This window comes from Pseudochaenichthys georgianus, chromosome 10 (genome assembly GCF_902827115.2).
Source record: "Pseudochaenichthys georgianus chromosome 10, fPseGeo1.2, whole genome shotgun sequence".
In the NCBI taxonomy this organism is placed as follows: Eukaryota; Metazoa; Chordata; class Actinopteri; order Perciformes; family Channichthyidae; genus Pseudochaenichthys; species Pseudochaenichthys georgianus.
Window position 1 is genome coordinate 13,318,270 of NC_047512.1, and position 9,128 is coordinate 13,327,397.

Here is a 9,128-nt window from a genome sequence, read left to right on the forward strand (position 1 = left end):
GACTTCTACTTGGAGAGGTCCCAGTTCACCTCCTGCCCTGCCGTGGTGCCCTTGAGCAAGGCACTGGACATCCCCCTTCCACCCTCACTCCCATTTCTCCCCGGGCGCTGTACAATAGCTGCCCACTGCTCCTAGTACTAGACTCCTGGTACTAGGATGGGTTAAAAGCAGAGAACACATTTCACTGTGTGTTCTGCATGTGTGACCATTAAAGAGGGTTTCATCCCTCCGATTCTATCTATCTAACCATAGCCAGGTTCCCATGAGACACATTTGAAAGGGGAAACAGAGGGGATGACACAAGTAAATGGTCCACAGATTGTTCGACATCCCTAACATCTGCTTCAATCCAAGCCAACCATGTTGCCATTTTGTAATTTTCCACTGATGTAGTCATATTTTATCTCAAGATGATGTTCCCATTTTAAATTATTTAAATGAAAGATATGGACAGCGATTCAGAGGTTTGAAACCAGGCTGACAGAGTGGTGAAACTGCAAGAAAATCTTACATAGTATACCCATACAATAACTGTCAAAAACACCAAGCTAAGAGAGGAAGGTTTGCCAATTCTCTTTCAAGCTTAGCAATTTCATCAGGTTTTCTATACGGGCTTTGTGATAATGGATTAAGAAGAGCTGATAAGTTTCTGATGATGAAATACTGCTTTTGACAGTGTCACAAAGGGGCTCATTTATTTGTATGGTCCCTTCTAAGGCTGCAGTTAATGGTGTTACTTTGCTGAACTGAATTATATTGTAAGGTTTTTATAGTATTTTCTCTTTTCAGTAAATGTAATAGAAGTGGATAACATACTGCATACACCTTTCAATATGATGCAGTACGGTACAGATGTAACATCCTTTAGAGTTAAATCAACAGCATAACAATGAATAGTTACTGTGCTAACCAAGGTAGTGTTTGTTTGGATTTATCGAAGGACGTTTTTTACTTGCATTGCAATGTACTGGAGAGGGGCGGTAAATTATTGGTCACCTTATGTAATTTCAAAGTACAGGGAAGTTTAAAACATGATTAAGATCCATAGAGGATTAATTTAATGTATAATTCTCTCCATGTGCCTTTTCACCTTATATCTAAGATATACATTAACTGGGACAGCAAAGATTCTGAGCTAATTATCTGAATATTTCACTTTCCATTATTGCTTTCATTAATTGCCTTTACTTATTCAGTTGTTTGAAGAATAACTTTAGTCTTTAATAGAGAACGTTTCAATATTTTGGGAAGCCTAAGCATTCCAAGTTTGTCCAGATAAGACTATTCTAACGTGTATTGATTGATGTGTTGATGCTTCAAAGGACTGTCAAATGACACTTCACAACAGCAATTGCTGCAGCCTAATATATTACCTCTATTTCCTTAAGTGTCTTCATATTTGCATCTAATTTCCATTGGGAGAGCGTGACAATTGGTAAAGTAAAAAAGCATTATTCATCTTCATCGCATCCTTAAAAAGGCTTTAGATGACAGGCAGAAAAGCTTTAATCTGCTTCTCTAATTACATGTGAAGTGAAATGCTCCATTCAATCATTATAATTAGCTTAATATTGAGACTTTGTGATATAGCAGCTATCTTTCTTTCATATGGTTATACTGACCAAACCCAGCATGTTGCCGGGAAAACTTTCTCAGAGCTAACCTCTGCAATCAGCAGATTTCTGTGCCTCCTGGCTTCCCTTCTGCAGTGATGTTCTTTTCCAAAGTTGATTACAGTCTTTCAAAGCATTCTGCTAGCCTGTTATTCGTACACTGCAAGAATACAGGTGTTAAAAACTAGGACTAAGGAATGGTTGCCAACTTGCCACCATCAATCATTTGCTAAGCTTTTTAGTTTATTTCCATGCATTAGCACCATGACCTATAGCACCCCACCACAATGGGAACTCTATGATGAACAGCACTTGTCCTGAATGTTGTACCTACATGAGACCACTACATATATGTGATCAAAGCCTCTCACACCGCTCACTGTCAGCCAGGAAAGAGCAGCCAATCAACAGAGTTGCCAGCTCTGTGAATACACAATAGCAGCCCTCAATAACACAGCTGTCCACTGCAGTGGTTGTAATTGTGGAAAAGCACCATTATGCACCAAATGCTGATGTTAAAGTGTCTCTTCACTGAAACAAGGACATTGCTTACACTACAAATACTATTTTCCAAATAATTGCTATTGTGCCTGTAACAACAGTACATAAGACGTGCATGAGGTGCTCAAATACAAGAGGGGCTCAGTGAGAATTACAAACTCGCTATGTACCAAACAGGCCATGAACATGCCTTACCTCCTAAAACACAACCCTTTTTGTTTTCCACCGGTTTTCCAGAAGGCACATTTAAATGAGGACACAGGAATAAGGTTTCTATCTATCCTCCTCAAATTTGGACATGGCAAGATAAGAAAAAGCTGTTAAGAGATTCACTTAAGCTCCTTGTCAGGTTGCATGGTCAAAAGAGATGTTCCTTTTTATTCAGATGCAAAAAGGGATCAAACTGCATTTATCAATGATGCCTTCACATGTGCAAAATACATTATGAAAATATATCCCTGAGAACCACATTTGATGAGGCTCTACTTTCATCATAATTCTAACACATTCCTCAGATCTTACTTTAAAAGTGTCCAACTACCTTGAAGGGGAACCGCACTAAGAGTAGAAAGTTACTTGCCCAGTTATAGGAAGTTAAAGCGAGTTACTTTCTTCCACACTTGAAGTACATACATGTATTATCCTTCTGCCAACAATACACTAGACATTTAAGAGATTTCACTGAGTATAACACTGAAAATCAAATGCACACTCGTCGTGTGTGGGGTGAATTGTGAGGACTGTTTCTTCACCACCAGTGACTAGAAATAGACGGAGATGTGACAACAGAAAGACAACATGCAAATATTTTTGTAATTGTCCACTTAATTAACAGCATTCTGTTCATGGAAATGGTTGGCAAAAGTTCCATCACGAAGGAGTTTGTCTCCCACACACTCCCGCCCTGCCCGAAACGCTTTGATTGGAGTCCTTTGTTTACTTCTGTAATATAATGACATCACTATGTAACAAGTGTCCTTCTTTTGGCTAGCACTCCAACACATTGCACGTGATTGGCTAAGGGGCTGACCAAACACAACAGAGCCAGGCAGCAAACCAAACAACCGTTTCAGACAGAGCGTGAAAGAGGTGTGAAGCAAAGGCAGTATGACCCTAAAAATGACTTTTTAAAAAGTAAAGCATGTGAACATGTCATAGTGGAGGCACAAAATACGAAATGAACCTCCAAATGAACAGAACAAGGCCCTTTAAGCATTTATTTGACCTTTGTTTACAGTGACAAAATGTATACCAGCCCTAGTATGTCAAAGCTTAAAGAAATATTGCTCAAAGGTTTGCTGCAATAGTCACACAGAGTGACAAGGCTTGCTTTATCAGTCTTAAAGAAACTCAGTGAAGACAATAAGAAAATGTCCTACGGTTAGGAAGAGCACCATTTAAAAGCGTTGCTTATTTAGTTTCAGCCTTTGGGTCTTGCCAACAGCACTGGCTAAACTCCTCAAAGACTTGACCACAGAAAGACATAAAGAGAAACTCAAAGCCAAAGAAACCCAGCTGAGAAGTTTGACAGCCAGAAGACTCAATGCCTTCCTGGACCTTCAAGGCGCTGCTGAGTGATCCATGTTTAGAGCTGAGCATATCTGCCTTTCAGCAGTTTACCCTCCTGATTTCTCCCTCTCCAAACAGTGATATTTCCAGGGGTTCTCACAGAAGGGAAGCTTCCTTTATCTCTGACTCATATTTTCACATTGCATTATGCTGCTTTTTTCCCCATGGCATTTTTTGTTTTGTTTGTTACCAGACACACACTTACTGCTGAATTGTTAGCTAAACTGAGCTTAGGTTCTCTCATTTAAAAAGGAAGATTTTTCTAAAGCTGACCACACTCTCTCCATAGTATCTCACTCTGCATTCAGTTGTGCTTACATTTAGATATACTAGCACCATTAGCCTGGGGCCACTGCAAGAGCAAAACAAAGCAGATAAAAGTAGTTCTCATTCATAACACTCCGTTCGATGTCTCACTATGGGATGCGCCTCATCGCAGAGCAAACAGAAGCATCAATCTCATTACGCCAATCCTGATTGGCTGGTGATCTTGACGTCAACGTCAGGGGAAATCACCCCCTATAAGTAGCCTGCGCCACGATGCATGCGTCATTCAAACACCTCTTCTCGCTTCAGAGCACATCTCTAATGGTAGCCGGGCTAGCTAAACAGTCCACAGACTGAACCAAAGCTAACTTTGGTCGACGGGCGTTAGCCGGGTACTCTTTCTGCTTCGCAAGAAGACTATAGTACTAACACACCAGTTAGTATTATAAATAATCAACCCCGCCGTTCTTCCTCTGGAATTAAGGTAAGGTTTTGATTTTCAAGTTAGCAACACACCCGTTGCTAGCTTGTTTTTTCCCTCACTGCCGACACCACGATAGCGAGGACGCTTTTTCTTTTCTCTTCTCACGGAGGAGAAAAGGATTAAAAGAATATTACCACACCAGGTAATATTCTTTGAGAAAAAAGACCCACACCGTCCTTTTTTCTCCGGATTAAAGACAGGTTGGTAACACTTTTTTCTCGACGTACCTGTTACGAGCGGGTCCTCTCCACGCCACGCGGCGAACGAGATGGACGCCTCTCTCCCTCACACCAGAGGAGTCAGGGACTCGGAGGCTCGACTCTGCGGCTGCGGGTTGAAGGTATCAGGCACAGACTCACACCAGGTCTGCTCGTCCTGCCTCAGGCTGGAACACGCCCCAGATTTTCTCCAAACAACAACGAGGACGAAGAGGCAACTCCTTCCGGTCTTCCCGGAGATGTTGGATGAGGTTTCGGTCTAGTGGAGAGACCGGCCTTTTAGCAACAAGGCCCCAATCCAGGGTGCCTCCTCCCTAGACTGTGACGGTATGGAGAGGCTCGGCCTGCTCAGCATACCGCCTATGGAACCGCTGGTGGCAACCCACCTCCTACCGAGGATGGGCCCGTCACCAAGCAGGAACCCCACACTGCCAGCAAAGGCGGACCGATTCCAGTCGACCATGACTGAACGGTCCTACAGAGCCGCAGCGCTGTCCGCCGGGGCTCTGAACGTTTCCTCACTGCTAACTGCATACCAAGCGGAGCTCTGTGAGGATCTGTCGAGCAATCCTGGACCGGCCACTCTGGACGAGATGGCTGCGGTCACAGTCTCCGTGTCCAACGCTGCGCCGTCCAGGCCACGGGCAAGGCAATGGGGATTATGGTGGTGCAGGAAAGAGCTAGATGGCTCAACCTCACCAACCTCCCAGACCGGGAAAAGGAGGATGTGCTTGACATGCCCATCGTTCCCGAGGGGATTTTCGGCTCCGCTCTTGCCTCCATGCAGAGGAGATGCGAGTAGAAAAAGAAGATAGACGAGGCCCTCCACCTCTGCCTCCCTCGAAGGGTCCAGCCGCTGCCTTCACAGCGGCAACCCTTCGCCCAAGCTGCCCCGAACCCTGCTCGGTTTAAAATACCGAAACAGCAGAGGTCGCAGCCCGCTCCGAATCCCCAGCCCAGGCAGGAGACGAAGGCGAGTTGGCCTAGAAAGTCTCCGGTTCCGGCTGCAGCCCAGGCGCAGCCAACCCAGACTTTCGACCAGCAGTCGAGGAAGAAAAAGCGAGCAGCCTGACAGCCCCCCCTTCTCCTCTCCTCTCCGTGAATGTGTTCCCGCCGCCTCGAGAGATGCCTAAACACCATCCTCAAGTCTGCACAAACACATGTCACACACTGGTTGATCACTCTGTCATTAAACATTTGCCGCTGACGCATCCAGGCTCTCAAAAGGCGGATTATTGACGGGTCTGTGAAGGCACCACCGCCACGCGCATGCGCAGTGTCGGTTGGGGCTTTAAGGGCACTACAGTCACGCGCATGCGCAGTGCCGGCTGGGGTCGTGAAGGCTCCACCGTCACGCGCATGCACAGTGCCGGCTAGAGCTGTAAAGGACAGCCCGCCAATTCTTCCCCTTTTGAGAGCAGCTACGGCATCTCTCAAGAGGCGGATTATTGACGGGTCCGTGAAGACACCACCGCCACGCACATGCGCAGTGCCGGCTGGGGTCGTGAAGACGCCACCGTCACGCGCATGCGCAGTGCCGGCTCGAGCTGTAAGGGCACCACCGGCACGCGCAGGCGCAGTGCCGACTGGAGCTGTGAAGGCACCACCGTCACACGCATGCGCAGTGCCGGCTGGAGCTGTAAGGGCACCTCCGTCACGCGCATGCGCAGTGCCGGCCGGAGCCGTAAACGTGACATCCCAGCTGGCTCTAAGGAGCATACAGCAGGAGATACTCACGACATCTGCTTGGGCTTCTCAAAACAGTTATACTTTATCTGTTTTCACAAACCCAGAGAGAGTCAACCCATATTCTGAAAGAAGGGTTTTATCTATAATGCCCACCGAGCGGAGTCAGATTACGGGGAAAAATGTCCTCGTAAAGCACCCACTCAACATGGGCCTCATAATAAAACTAAACCCCGCGCGCCACGGCGTGCGGAGAGTATTGGTTATTATGTAACGCGCCTACGGGTGCTGTCTTTTCACGGAAGGTGGTCACCACGGACGCAGGTCAGACAGGCTGATAGGGTATTTACGAAGGTCGCCCGGTGAGAGGTCCCTAGAGCAGAGACCTCCAGCGGGCACACGTAAACTACCCGGAGCTTTTAGCGGTGTTCCCCACCCTAAAACGTTTCCTGCCTTCTCTCAGAGGACACCATGTCCTCGTGAGGACAGACAACACGATATTGTGTATGAACCGCCAAGGGAGGTTGCGTTGTCTCCAGTCACACACACTGGCACACAAACTGATCCCTTGGAGCGGCAGACGTCTCCTCTCTCTGAGAGAGACACAGGTACCAGGAGTTATGCACCTCGGGACAGAATTACTGTCCAGAGGTGCACCACTCTATGCAGACTGGACTCCACATCCAAGGATCGTGAGTCCTCTGTGGGTGCGTTACGGCGGAGCCGCGTTAAGTCTGTTCGCAAAAAGAGAAAATGCTCAATGACAGCTGTTCTCTTTAATGCACGATTTAAACGCACTGTTACGCGGGGACACACTCGTACACGATTGACCTCCGGGTCCTCTGTACGCGTTCCCACCCCTGGCTCTGTTACCCCCAACTCTGGCCAGAGTGAAGGAGCAACGCAACACACTTACTCTGATGTTTCCGCCCTAGCCCGCAACGTACGGGCTGGCGGAGATATATCAGCTGTTGTGCGGGCAGCCATGGCAGCCCCCACCACGCAGGGACAGATTGTCTCAGGCAGGGGGGGGCGATCCTTTACCCACACCCAGAGCGCGGGGCACTATGGGCCTGACCCGTGAGTGGTACAATCTGAATACAGTGGGACTCCCTCAGAAGGTGATAAACACTATTCAGAGTGCGAGAGCTTCCTCCACCAGGTCTCTTTACGACTGTAAGTGGAGGGTGTTTGAGGAGTGGTGCCTTCAAGAAGGACACATCTCTTTTCAATGTCCTGTCGGGGTGATTTTATCATTTCTACAGGACTTGATCAAAAAACACAGAGCTTTCTCCACGATCAAGGTGTACCTGGCTGCTATTGCTGCATGTCATGTGGGCTTTGAGGGTAAGACGGCTAGCCAACATCCTTTGGTTTGCCGTTTTATGAAGGGAGCTCGCAGGCTCCTCCCTGTCTCCAGGTCGCTGGTGCCCTTATGGGACCTGGCAGTGGTTTTAAATGGGCTCAAAATGACCCCATTTGAACCCCTGAAAGGAGCTGACATGAAACATCCGTCACTCAAGACAGTGCTGTTACTGGCCCTGGCATCCGCCAAGCGGGTCAGCGATATCCATGCACTGTCTGTACATCCCTCATGCACTCAGTTCGCCCCAGGGCAAACGAGAGTGTTGTTGAAAGCCAACCCTGCCTTTACACCAAAGGTGGTTGGTTCGTGTACCCCAATTGACATTGAGGCATTTCCTCCGCAGCTGGTTTCCTCCGGGGAGCAGCAGCAGGATCTGTTGTGTCCAGTCCAGGCTTTACACACATATATGGACAGATCAAAAGAGCTTCGTCTTAATGACCAACTCTTCGTGTCCTGGGCTAATCCTCACAAGGGTAAGCCTGTTACTAAGCAACGGCTCTCCCACTGGATCGTGGAGGCAATTGCTTTGGCCTATACGAGTCAGAATCTGCAAGCACCTTCGGGTCTGCTGGCTCACTCGACTCGGGGCCTGGCTACATCCTGGGCTTTGTTCAAGGGAGTTTCCATCCAAGACATCTGTGCAGCGGCAAGCTGGTCTTCGCCGCTCACTTTTGTCCGCTTTTACAGGCTAGACGTCTCCGCTCCAAGTGTGGCCCGAGCAGTGCTGGGCACCTTGTTGAGTCGGGACTCTACCTGTTAAATTCTGGTTGATCGGTGATCTTCGAGATAAGCTCGTCTGGCAATACGGGAGCTACAATATCCCATAGTGAGACATCGAACGGAGTGTTATGAATGAGAACTATAGGTTACTTACGTAACCCCAGTACTCAGAGTAACATGAAGTGAGATGTCTCACCAGACGGCCTTCCTTGCTATGGTGAAGCGAGAAGAGGTGCTTATTTTGAATGACGCATGCGTCGTGGCGCAGGCTACTTATAGGGGGTGATTTCCCCTGACGTTGACGTCAAGATCACCAGCCAATCAGGATTGGCGTAATGAGATTGATGCTTCCGTTTGCTCTGCGATGAGGCGCATCCCATAGTGAGACATCTCACTTCATGTTACTCAGAGCACTGGGGTTACGTAAGTAACCTATAGTTTCTTTCTCTCTCGTTCTCTCTGGGCCTTTCTCATTTCACTAATTTCCCCTCCTCGAATCCTCGGTCCTCCGGTAGTGACCCGGAAATGGTTTTCGGCGCGCCATGTTTAAGAACATCTAATTTCTCTAAATGCGCATCGAGGACCGAGGATCGAGCGTCGAGGAGGCTCTCTGGAGGAGCAATAATCGAGGATACACTGATGGTTCCTACGCGGTAGGGATGCCAGCGATTATTCGATTATTCGTTACAGTCTCCATAATCGAA